The 13,768-nt window shown below is 36.2% G+C and overlaps 1 non-coding gene across 1 annotated transcript; it reads right to left on the bottom strand.

Moving 5' to 3' along the window:
* Positions 1-989: 989 nt before the first annotated feature.
* On the bottom strand, positions 990-1,096 carry LOC150069372 (U6 spliceosomal RNA). Its single transcript, XR_016538492.1, has one exon. It is a non-coding gene; the product is annotated as a U6 spliceosomal RNA (small nuclear RNA).
* Between the last annotated feature and the right edge of the window lie 12,672 nt (positions 1,097-13,768).

Genomic DNA, 13,768 nt, shown 5'->3' with positions numbered 1-13,768 from the left:
TCATGGACTACCTTTCCCAGGCTGGCTTTGAACTGTGATCCTCAGAGCTCAGCCTCCTGAGTAGCTAGAATTATAGGCATGATCTATTAGTGCCCAGCTTAAGTTTTCTTATAAAAATATATGCAAGCAGTCACTCAAAATGTTTGACTAATCATGCATAGAGTAAAATAATAACTTTACCAGTTATGATACTGACAGACTTGTTATGAGTAGGGTATTATTTTTTTCTGGTTTCTTTTTTCCATATATTTTTTATTGTAATTATTAGAAGGGTTACATTATATTCACCAGATAGAAGGTGCATAACTTCACAAACATTGATACCCTTTCGCATGTCATGGTCCCCATTTCCCTCCCCCCTCCCCCCACTCATCTTGATTTCCCCCTTCCCTCTCCAATTTCAAATAACCAATTAAGAATATATAAAATATATCAGATAACAAGGTGAAATATTGTAACAATATGAGATAACCAAGGGATAACAAAAGAGATGAGAGATAACATAGTACATTAAGGACAACAATCACTCATTATATAGCTTTTGTTTCTATGTCCTGGAGGTCCTTACATTTAGCATCATACTATATGGCCTTATGTATCTAGGTTTTGTTCTATTGTAAATCTCTGCTAGGAGAGCCCAAGGTTTCTACTGATTATGACGAATGAGGGAAACCATTGAGTCTGGCTTACTTCACATAATATGCTTTTTTTCTAAGTCTTTCCATTTCCTTACAAATGTGGTGATGTTGTTCTTTCTGACAGCAGCATAGAATTCCATTGTGTATAAAGACCACATCTTGTTGATCCACTCATCAACTGAGGGACATCTGGGTTGGTTCCATATCTTTGCTATGGTAAATAGTGCTTCAATGAACATTGTTGTGCTAGTGGATTTGGTATGTCCTTGTTTCTGGACGATTGGGTAAATGCTAAGTAGTGGAATTGCTGGGTCTTAGGAGAGTTCTATGTTTAGTCTTTTGAGTACCTGCAAAAATATGGAACGCTTCACGAATTTGCGTGTCATCCTTGCACAGGGGCCATGCTAATCTTCTCTGTATCGTTCCAATTTTAGTAGATGTGCTGCAGAAGCGAGCACAGTAGGGTATCATTAATTCTAAAATAAGTAGGTCAACACAAAAAATCAGAACAAGAGCAAGTTAAAATTAGTAAAATGTTTTACGACCATTTTTAATTTTTTTTTAAATTTTTATTGTCAGGATAATGTATAGAGGGGTTACAGTTACATTTGCCAGCTGATAGGTACATTATTTCTCACACATTGATGCCCCTTCTCATGTTCTCTCCCCCCATCCCTTCCCAAACATCTTGATTTCCTCCATTCCCTTTACAATTTCAAGTAAACAAATAAATGTATATACAATATACTAGGTAACAAAGTCATATACAGTAACAATATGAGATTAACCAAGGGCAAAAAAGAGAAGAGAAATAACATAGACATTAAAAACACCTGTCACACAAGATAAAGCTCTTGTTAGGATCTTATTTTTCACTAAGCAAGCATCTTCCATTGAGACACAATCCCAACCTAAAACCGGTTTATAGATGAAACAGAATTGAAGCTGGAATATCAGGAAACAGAATATTAATTTCTAGTATTCTTTGCCTTAGAGAAATATTAACATGAATAGTTACCCCCTTGTAGAGTGTATTCACTAGTGCTGATAGAGTCTACATGAGACATAGCATCTAGTTGTGGCACAAAAATAAAAAAAGGCACATTGATGGCAATAGGAAGCCAAGTTTTATGTATAATACATCTCCAATCAGCCTTGCAACACAAAGTGAAGAGACACCCTCCCTAGGAGAGAAGTGAGTAGAGTGAGAATTTTAGTTTGTGATGGATCCCAGCACCAGAACTTCCTAATCGAAATATGACGCCAAGTGGCATCACAGCCATAGGCTCTAGGTCAGCTTAAAGCTCTAACTTGGCCTCAAGGCTAGGCTGGTCCCTGTGGCTGCAGGTTATAAACTGGTTTCTTGTGTCCAACTTGTATGTTTTCCTGGGTAAGATCATTGGCTGCCTTCTGGTTCTTGCTGGTTGTATAACTGAAAATAACATACTGGTCATAGTGTGTTTCATTGCAAGAACCACACCATCTCACTCTGGTCCTTGAGACATTTCAGGAGAGATCCTGAATTATGTATCCTTGAGATAACTGAAGTGCTGAGATAAAGGTCAGATAAATATTGTCAAAAAATAGCAAAGAGAATACAGGAAGGGAATGGAAGTCCAATTAAATTATGATCACTAACTGTAAGTCAACAATTTCAATATGCAGCTAGAATGTGGGGCTGTTTGATTCTTTGTTTTGAATCAGTTCTATGTGGAGCACAGGCAGGTCTGGAACACCCTGTACAGCCTAGGTTGACCTTGAACTCAAGATTTTCCTATCTCAGCATTCTGAGAGCTGGGATTGCAATGCTGCTGGATTGTATTTTAAAGATGATTTTATTTTAAAACATACAAATTGGTTAATTTTGTGGTGATTATGGGAAAATAGAATTAATTTGGTGGCATACACAAAGACCATAATCAAATGCTGAACTTTATTAGTAACTCTGTGTTTGATGAGTCCCTGCTCTCCTGTCAGCTTTTACATCTTTCTCCTTTTCTAAGCTGCTGGTATACACAACATTGGGAAGCACAAACAAGTATCAGCGATATAACTTTAAGCATTAAATTTTGCTACCATTGAAGTGATGAACCTTGGACAGGGGTTTTGTGCCTCAGTTTCCATTTGGCAATTAAGACTTTTGACCTAGATGTTGTTAAAGTAGTTTTGTTTCCTGATGTAACTGAACACTCTTCTAATACAGAATTTCCTTTATCCCTTTATTCTGGAAGGATTTTATTATGCTATAGCAAGCTGGGAAAGGGAAAAAAATAAGGTAATAGATTGACCTCCTTATTCTTTTTTTAATGAATTCTTTTTTTTTCATTTTTTTGGCTTATGTTTACATCATATTTTAAATGACAAGTTTAACAAACAAGTGTTCAATGAGGGAATCTCTAATTACAATCTCTGGGACTTAGTATTTAGAACTTAATCAAAATTAGGCTAAAGGTTTGTATGTCATAGAAACATATCAATTTATAGAATAAAACATTATGTCTATAGAGTCATAGGTTTTTATGTCTATATAGTTATGTTTGTATTACCTCCTTATTCTTTGCCCTAATGTAATGCAAGTTGAGAAATGGGTCACAGCAGTCGGTAATGGGTATCCTTTGCCTTAATTGTATTTTAACAACCTGCTGAAGAGGAAAGTGAAATGACCAGTCTAAGATTAAAATCTGGGAAATTTACAAGGAGGAAATGGAACACATAGTTCTCGACATTTGATTCTCTGATGTCTTTCCAAAACTTAAATCACTTTATTGTTAGTATAAATGTGATGTACTAAGGGATTACAGCTACATGAGTGAGATAATGAGTACTTTTCCTTTAATGCATGCATGCTTCTCTTTCTTATAACACTCTAAGACTGGGGTATGAAAGCGAGGAACACACGTCACAAGAGTGATACGCTTGTTCTACAGATTAGCAAGAATGACGAAAATGATCTAAAAGTACTAATGCTACACAGACATTATTATACTACAAGGTTACTATAATTATTGAGAGAGTTACTGGACACAGTGATGGAAGCTATTTCTTTAGAGATGTCATTAGTTTAGATTCAGAAGGTCAAGATCCTTTTAGAAATGCTGTTGCTGTTTACATAGAGAAGTAAAACAGATCACAGTTCAACCTATGGAAAGATCATCAAAAGTCTTTAGGATATATATAACCTTCTTAAGTATTGCTAGTAATATCCCAAATAAAAATTGTCAGAGTGTCTCTTAATAAAATTCTGGAACATTTTCTTCTTCTAGAGGTAGTTTCTACATACCTTTTAGCATCTCATGGTGGCAAATATTTAGATATATAAAGGCAAACTCTGAAAAAAATTCACGTCTCAATTATGTTTTAAAACCACATCTCTTTAACTGGTCTTAAATGAATCATAAATGTTTAATTGCAGCTTACACAAAATGACTCGACATTGCAAATGGCATGTAATCAGAATACTTAATTGTTTTTCCTCATGCCATGCTCAGAAGTGCCTCAGATAACAGACCTGATGAGGGGAGAGCTGGCTAATTTTGTCATTGGACTGGGTCATTGATGAATGAGGAAAATATATTATAGTGCAGTTAAATATACATTTTTCTATGGGAGTATTAGAGCTCAAGAGAGAAACAGAGGATTTGCCCATTCCTCTCCATTCTAAATCTAAGATTCTGTTGTCTATTAATGACAGAGTTGTCTGTTAACTATTCCATTCTATTGGACAATGGATTAACTCAGGACAGGCAAGAACATATTGTACTAAGCTAAATATTTATTGTAAGACAACTATGAGGGAATAATAATAATAATAGTAATCCCTCTTTGAGGTAACACTCTGTGTCTAGTATTATTAGGTAAGGTGGCTGATTATTCTCAATCAATACAGATGGCTATTACTGTTATCTCCCATTTTCATATACAGTCAAAGCAACTCACAAAGATTCAATACATTGCCTAAATTCTCAAAACTATAAAGTAAGTAAGCTGGGAATCCATCCTAGGTTCTCTATACTATATGTTACAGAGCATTAAGTTCCAGAATATATTATTAAGCTACCATATTATTTTACTCAGTAATTTTCTGAACCTGAAAGGTACCATTGGAATAAAATTTTTTATAACGATTTCATTTCAGACTTTGATAGAATACTTTTTAGTAAATATCTTACTTGTCTTTTCAGCCTGAAGTTCAGGTAGATTCACTATGGAGATGGCTGTAACCTGTTTTTTTTTTTTTATATAAAACCAGAGGTCTTGGTGAGTTAAATACAATCCTTTAAGTATAATGCATTTTAGAGAGAAAAATAACCTTAGTGTCCTCTGAGCTTTAAACCTGCTTTTATACTTACAAATGGAAACCTGTAGAAACTTCCTATCTTCCAATCTCTTGTGTAAGATAGAGGCCCCCTGGTTATTTCTACCACATTGAGTATCTCTGTGGGCTCCTGTAATCCCCACAACCTGCCTTATCATCTCCACTTCTTCCCCTCCCTCAATGCTCCCAGACATTTTCTAACATGTGTTTTTATCACATGCCATTGGAAATCTTTCAGCTATGCCTCACGGGATTCCTAATTAGCAGCTCTCTCTTCTTACAGCTGAAAGCTAGAAAAACGTTTCAGAAAGCCACATACCTTACGCAGCTAGCAAGAGCCTATCTGTGTGCTGACAGAGGTCACGCCATCCCAGGAAACTGAGATCTAACCTTGCCAATTAAGGAAAGGACATTTATACACGAAGATCAGTGGAATTTAGATAATGGATAAATTGCTAAATTTTAAAGTCTGGTAAGAAATAGGAAAGAAAAAAATGGAGAGCAAGATCTTTTTATTAAAGAAAAAATATTTCTGATGAATTACTAACAATAATGTGGTGCTACCGAGAACAGGAAATTATTGTCACCTGAAAAATCATTTTATTTTGTACTGTGGTTGAACCACAGTTCAGAGTTTGTGGTAGTCAACGCAGCTTGTTGAGAACAGCGCTTGTCTGTGAGTTTGAAATCCTGGCTTCAAGAATTACCTTTATCATGTATTAGGTTTTTCTGAGGAAAATTCATCATTTTTTTTTACATTTTTATTTTAAAATTTAATATCAGTGATGGATGGAGGGGTTATAGTTTGTAAGATAGTGAGTACATTACTTCTTAAACATTGTTACACCTTCCCATGTTTTTCTCCCAATTTTCCTCCCTCCCCAACTCTTTGATAGTCTTATAAACAGTTACATTCATCCACCGTCGAAGCCTTTGTGAGAGCATAATGAGGTCATATATGAACAGTACTTTAGTAATTTTAAGATAGTATAGTCAGGCGTTTTGGCATATGCTGCTAATCCCTGTACATGGGAGATTGCAGCAGCTGGGTTGTGAGTTTGAGGTTACGTAGTGAGATCCTGTATGAAAAATATCAAATATTATGACTCCCAATATAATGTGTGGCATGCAGTAGAAATGGAAGTATAAGGCCTTCACTCAAAAGCCACCAAGAATTTCAACATGACACCAGTGAAACCTTGAGCAAGTCTTTCCAAGCACAGGGCCCATGTGACTGCAGGGATTGGATGGGCAGAAAGCTGGTTCTGAGCTGTAACAGTAACAGTGTACAAGTTTTCTTCTTGCTCTACTCCTTGCCTCTCTCTTGCTACTGGAATAGAGTGTCCAGTCATTTTGCTATATCAAGACTGATTTGTTTTTTAGGTGTTTGGCTTGTTTTGCAAGGCATGTCTACTAGTTTCTAACAAATATTTAGGAATGACAGTTAAATAGGGAGTGGCACTTCATTAAATTGATGGTTATTGCTTCACGTCTGGTATACTCAGAGTTAAACAAGCCTGATCCAGATAGCATCTTTCTACTGGAAGCTAATCATTACTGATGGTTAAGTCTCTGAGGGGGAAGAAGGGGAAGTGAATTGGATCTTTTGATGGAAGCTTTGTGAACACAACTTATTCTTCCAAGGACTTTCTGTACTTCCTCTGGAAGAAGAGCTGCCAAACTAGGAAAGAATTTGGTAGTTGTTTGGAAAATTCCTGTTCATCTTTTTCTCGAAGGATATTTGATCCTTTCACAGGGAAATCATTTGGTGCCCATTTGTGACCAGAGTTACTGAAAGCACTAATAAAGTCTCTGGAAAGTTGTAGTCATACACATGAAAGAAGACATACAAGAAGTGGCCAGAAAAAGTCCAATAAGTAGTTGTCTCTCTGGGGTGGCTCAGACTTGTTCACTACAACCTGACTTTCTCTTTCAAGTCTTCTTTTAAATATAGTTTCATCAGCTTCTTCTACATAAAGAAGGTTTCTCTTGCTGTTTAGCAAAGATACACATGCACACACACTCACATACATAGAAACATACATATTTTCATTCCTTTGCATGTTTTTAGCCATTGCTTCTGTAATAATTGTGTTTTTAGTCCGTCTTTTACTCCCGAAGACTGTATGCACAGGCATCTTTGGTCCTTCTCGGGATCAAGAAAAACCAGCTGCAAAAATATATTTTTATTATTCTATTAACTATTGTATTGCAATCATCACCTCATCTTCCCTATTTTTTTTTGTGGGGTCATGAGGCTTGAACTCTGGGCATGGGCATTGTCCCTGAGCTCTTTGGCTCAAGGCTACTGCCCTACCCTTGAGCCAAGCCCCATTTCCCATTTTCTAGTGATTAATTGCAGATAAGAGTCTCTCATTCTTTCCTGCTTGGCTGGCTTTGAACCTTGATCCTCAGATCAGCTTCCTGATTAGCTAGAATTAAAGGTGTGATCCACTGGCACTTTTCCTATGTTGCTTTAAAGCAAATAAAAACATCTGGATTGTTAGTTTATAGAGATCTGTGCGTGTCTCTGAATATTGTTTTAGAACTGTCTTGCAATGATATTGGCACCTTTTCTGCCACATTTACTGCTGTGAAGTACCACAATAGCTGGTCATCAGGAAAAAAATAGAAGATATTGGTCAATAATATCAAAACCAGAAAGTTCAAAGAAGAAAACCATCTGGTATATTTTGTAATTAGGGAATCTCACTACACTCTTAATTGTTCAGCCCAACCATCTTCTCTTCTTTTTAGGAGAGTGACTTCTAGTCTGAGATGCTTTGATTTTTGATTAACAAATACAATCTTATGTACTTCCCAGTTAACTTATTGAAAAAAAAACACATCATCTCTCATGGCTATCACTTTTTTTTTGTCGTGAGAATGCTTAACTCTGTGTTTTACAAATATAGTCCGGTAACTGTAGTCACTTTATAACGGGCTTATTCCTCATATGTAACTTCAAATATGTTTGACCAACGTTATCCAAACTTCCCTTAACAACTACTCTATTTTCTATAGGAATTTTTATTTTAAAAAAGATTCAACATGCAGGTTCATGTGATATTTATTTCTTCACTTCATGCTTAGTATATTTGAGATAACCTAACACCTCAAAGTTTCACTCACATTGTCATAAAGGACAGGCTTTCTTCAATCATACACACACAAATAAATACACACATAATACTTCTGTACTACATTTCTTCATCCATTTAATATTTGATAGCCAAGTGAGTTAGTACCATACCTTGGCTGTTGTGAACAAGACTACAATAAGCATAGACATGTTGCCGATATGTTTTTGGTACACAATATCATTTCTGGATATATACTTAGTTTGGTATAATCCCACTTGTCTATTTTTACTTTTGTTGCCTCTACTTTGGACAACACTTTGAAAAAATTATTATCTACATAATTGTCTTGAAGTGCATAAAGTTTTCTTGTAGTAAATTCATAGCTTATTTTCCCTCCCTCCCTTCCTCCCTCCCCCCTTCCTTTCTTTGGGATCTCCCTGCATTATTCAAAATTGATTTTGAACTTGTACATCTATGATCCCTTGTTTCAGCCTAGACTACAGACTTGTGTAACTGGCACCAGGTTTAACATTTAAGTCTTTGATCATTCTCTGGATTAATTTTTCTGTGTGGTGAGATAAGGGAATCTAGTGTATTTACATTCAATTTTGTCAGTGCCATTTACTGAGAAGACTGTCTCGATACATTTTTGAAACCTTAGTTAGCTATGTGAATACATGGGAGTTGATTAATTTCTGAGATTACTATTTGGGTCCATTGATGTAGTTTTAGTTTTTATGTTATTATCACACTGTTTTGGCTACTCCACCGTTAAAGTCAAGTACTGTGATGCCTTTGGCTTTTCTTTTTCTTTTTCCTCTGCTAAGGATCTTCTTTATGCTATTCTGGGTCCTTTGTGTTTCCATATAAAATTTTTTTTCACGCCAGTCCTGGTGCTTGAACTCAGGGCATGGACACTGTCCCTAAGCTTCTTTTATTCTAGGGTCGTGCTTGTACCACTTGAGCCACAATGCCAATTTCTGGCTTTTTGCAAGTAGTTTGTTGGAGATAAGAGTCTCATCTACTTTTCTGCTCAGGCTGGCTTTGAACTATGATTCTTAGATATCAGCCTCCTGAGTAATTAAGATTATAAGCATGAGCTACTAATGCCTCGCTCTGTATGAATTTTATACTTGCTTTCTATCTCTATAGAAGCCATTGACATTTTGGTGGAATACACATTGAAGCTATAGATAACTGATTAATATGGCCATTTTAACAATATGAATTCTTCTAGACCATGAACTAAGGACAAATAATTGCATTTTGGTCTGGCCTCTATAACTAGCTGGTGCTTTCACAATTTTCTTTGGAGAGATTTTTTTTTTATTTCCTCAGTGTGCTTATTTCTTATTTAAAATTTTTTGGTAGGGAATGTGACTTAAGATTTTGCCCTCAATTTCTTTTTTAGCAAGTTTATTTCTGGCATAAAATGTTACTGTTGTATGTGTGTTGATTTTTGTAGTCTGCAACTTTACTGCCTGTGTTTATAAGTCCTAACATCTTTTAGATGGAGTTTTTAGACATGAATGAGATCATGCCATCTGCAAATGCAGATAGCAAAACTTCTTCCTTTCCAATGTGGATGCACTTTTAGTTTTTTCATCTAATTCTGTTGTAAAGATTCATAGTACTATATTAAATAACAGTCATAAAAGAAAGTAGCCTTGCCTTTCTCCTGAAAATTGAAGTTTTAAAAGAGATTGATGTGGATGTGAGTGGATTCAGAAGAAAGAATGTCTAGTAGAGAAGGCTGCTAACAGCTGGGTGCTAGTATCTCAGCAGATTTCTTTAGAGGATCCAAAACAAATTTCTAACTTGGAAGCAAGTAAAAGAAGGGAAGCTGGAAAAATTTGCCACTGTCCTCCAAGGAGTCGCTGTAATTGTACCGATACCTGCTTTCATTCTGGTAGTGAGATTAAGCTATTTATTAAACACCTGCCTTGTGACCAGGCAAACATTTTGTATTTCTAATCCCATTTAGCATTCTTAATGATCTATACAGAATGAATTTTATTCCTTTTGTTAGATGAGAAAGATATTCAATGTTAACTGCTCAGTGATGCATACCTCTCATGTGACAAAGTCAGAATTTAACCAGAATCTTGAGAATTTAATGCTTGGTTTCCCTACCTGACACCATACTTCTTGTCACATGGCTGAGGATCCAGTGAATGGTTGATATTCTTGGGCCCTATGTAAGTCACTTTTCTAAAAATTTAATAAGAGATTATGACACCAGTAATATGTCATTTCCAGATGTGAGATGGTTGTTTTGCTGTCTTCCGCTGGCCTGACCATGGACTCAGTTGCCTTAGCCATTCCTCAAGTACCAGCTGGTCACTGCTGTGTATGTTATGCTTAATGTCTTTAGCAGTATGTGACTCTAATGAACTAAGGAATGTTCTAGCATGAGCAACATTGTTCAGAAGCTCACCGAGTTAGCTGTAGGGAATGTGAAATATTTTTCAATAGCATCATACTAAAGGCTCTATCTACTGAACGGAGCAAACAATTCATAGAATTTAAAGGACTTTTTTTCTGTCAAAAAATGTATTTTTTTTCTTACCAGTCCTGGGGCTTGAATTCAGAGCATGAGCACTGTCCTTGGGCTTTCTCAAGGGTAGCCCTTTACCACTTGAGACACACTGGCATCTCTGACATCTCTGTTTTGTTTTTGTGTGTGTGTGTGTGTGTGTGGTACTGGGGAATTAAACCTAGGGCTTTGTGCATGCTAGACAAGCACTTTACCATTAGGCAACACTCCTGGCCCCCAGATTTATCATTTTTTTAAAAAAAATAATATTTATAACCAAGCTGGTTCTAATGTCTTATTCCACACAGGGAAAGAAGCTCATATTTTCAAAATCAGAGAAAATGTCTCTTGAGGAGGAAGTCAAATTCCCTCAACCTTTTACTGAAACTTATTACAAAGTTTCTTCCAATTCCCGGCTCTAACAGTTGGCCACATTATTATTTAATAACCCTGCAGACTCATATTACTCTAAGTAAATCACAAAGATTAAGTTGTGATAGTGATTAGAAATGATTCATTTCGTTGCAAGAACATTTGCTATACAATAACTTTGAAGAGGAGTTTATTGAGAATAGAATTTACTTTTTTTGTATGAAGTAATATCTGCTTTGATGTACACTTCTGGAAACTGTGGCAATTCCTGCTACATGTGCATATAGGTATGGAGTATCATAGCTTTAAGAGCCAGCCACCAGGGCAAGTACCAATTCTTCAGGAAGCCTTTCCCAGTATCTGGCACATGAGAGAGGTTCAAGAGATGTCTGATAAACTTACTGACATATTTATTTACTCACTCAGTCATTTACTCTTTCATTGATCTAACATATGCCTTCTATATGAATATTATTAGTACTGTATTGAGGAAACTAAATACATATTTGAATATATGCTATAATAAACATGTATTATATACCTCATATATATGTGTATATAATATATATATATATATACATATATATTTTTTTTTGCCAATCCTGGGGCTTGGACCCTGTCCTTGAGCTTTCTCGAGGCTAGAGTTTTAGCATTTAAGTCACAGTACCACCTCATTTTCTGTGAGTGTGGTATCAGGGAATCAAACCAAAGGCTTCATGCATGCCAGGCAAGCACTCCACCAGTAGGCCACACTCCCGTTCCATATCCATATATATATATATATATATATACACACACATTATATTTATGCCTGTATTATATATTATATATACCTATCTTAACTTCACATTCAAGTGTTTTATAGGCATCAGTAGCACTGATCCTAAAGACTATTGAATACAAATATCTGGACGTTCAAGTTTTTGTGCTGGTCCTGAGCTGGAACTTGGGCCTGTGTGCAATTCCTTAGCTATCACTCTACCACTTGAGCCACAGCACCACTTTCTGGTTTTCTGGTGGTCCTCTCATGTAGGACTCATCCTGGCCTGTCTTTTGAAGTGCAATCCTCAGATCTCAGCCTCCTGAGTAGCTAGGATTACAGGCATGAGCCACATCCCCAACTCTCTTATATGTAGGGCTAGTCCCGCGCCCTTCCCCCCTGTCTCATACAAATGATATCTAGTTAAATTTAGTTTTTCCTGAAAGTATTAAAATTGCTGAGCACTTTAGTTAAACCATTAAAAATGTCAGATTGACGTTTGGGTGGTTTCGGGGAGATAAATCCTGGTCCTGTAAGATATGTCTTCTGTGAAAACAGAGAGGGTGATAGAAATTCACACCTGTAAGCACAGTGTGTGAACATTCATTAACACAGAAGCCCTTGAGGTGACAATTGCTGTAAACAAACTGGCTGGTGGGAAAGGGGGCAGGCAAGAAAGTATTCACAGGATAAGTCCCGCCCCTTCCCTTCACTAAAGTAAAATGTATTGTCATATATGGAATTCTTTTAAGTTTTCCCCAGCACATTAATACTAAATGTATCAATCTGCGGTAGTTATTAGGTCCCTTGTGCTTATACATTGTATGAGAAAGCACCTCTGTTTGCTGCTAGGAAAGCCTGTGGGGAAAGAAAAATAGCCATTAGTTATTAGGTCATCCCTGTCTGTATCAGGCTTTCTACTGGACATTTCATTTCTATGGATCTAATCTTTGCCAAAATACTGTTGGATGGGAATTGTTATGCTCATTTTTAAAAGGAGGGAATTGAGACTTAGACAAAATAATTTGATTATGACAGAGAATGAGTGTTTATTAAGGATTCAAACTGGAATGAAAGCTCTTTTTCTTCCCCTTACATTAAGCTGCTTCTTCAAAGTGTTGTAAAAAAGTTTACAATGCAAATGGATCTGATGCTAGAACAAAGATACAAATTAAATTTTTTAAAACTATATTTGAAGCAAAAGATCCATAAAGGACGTTCATTGATTAGGGCCACAATTGTAATATTGATAGGTGATGTAATGAAATAGATGCTCTCAACCTTCATTTTTCTTTTGTTTTCAACATCAGAAATTATCTTCAAACAACAAGAGAGTAAAAGAAACATCATCTACAGGGGAATTCAAGTCCCTATGGGTAAAGGTATTTTGAGACAGCAGTTAATGAATCTAAATGAACTCAGATCCCCAACTAGATGAAATATGCCCTTGAAGACTAGGACAAGCTCAAACAGATCAATACTCTGTTAAATTCTCTCCTAGCACCCTGTATAACAGTTCATGTTTTCATTTGTGAGTATATATTTGTCTTCACGGTTATGTCAATGATTACTTTCTATTTAGACTCTCAGTCTACTGACTTTTTTGCTCTACTGTTCCTCCTAGTGGCTGGTATTGTGTCTGGAATTCAGTCAGTATTCAGAATGCTTCCCAACAAAAGAGTTTTCTGAATTCTTGAAGGTGATTTTGGAGGAATCAGTTAAAAACAGAAGAGAAGAGTAATACTATGATCTTGAAAAGGATATTGATCACAGGCGGGGAAAATGTGGATAAGAAGTCACACATGGATAATAGGAACATAGGCTCAATGGTTTCTCTCAGTTGTACAAGCCTCGGACACTCCTAGCAGAGGATTACAATAGCACAAAACCGAGATACATAAGGCCATATATGATGAGGCGAAATGAAAGGACCTCCAGGATATGGAAACGAGCTTTACATTGTGTGATCGTCATCTCTTTTGTTGCCCTTTGGTCAATCTCATATTGTTACTGTTACCTGGCATATTGTATATACATTTATTTGTTTATTTGAAATAGGAAAGG

Source organism: Megascapheus bottae, chromosome 1 (assembly GCF_031878675.1).
Source record: "Megascapheus bottae isolate mThoBot1 chromosome 1, mThoBot2.hap1, whole genome shotgun sequence".
Taxonomy (NCBI): Eukaryota; Metazoa; Chordata; class Mammalia; order Rodentia; family Geomyidae; genus Megascapheus; species Megascapheus bottae.
Note: the sequence above shows the minus strand (reverse complement) of the source record. Positions and strands in the feature narration are given on the sequence as shown.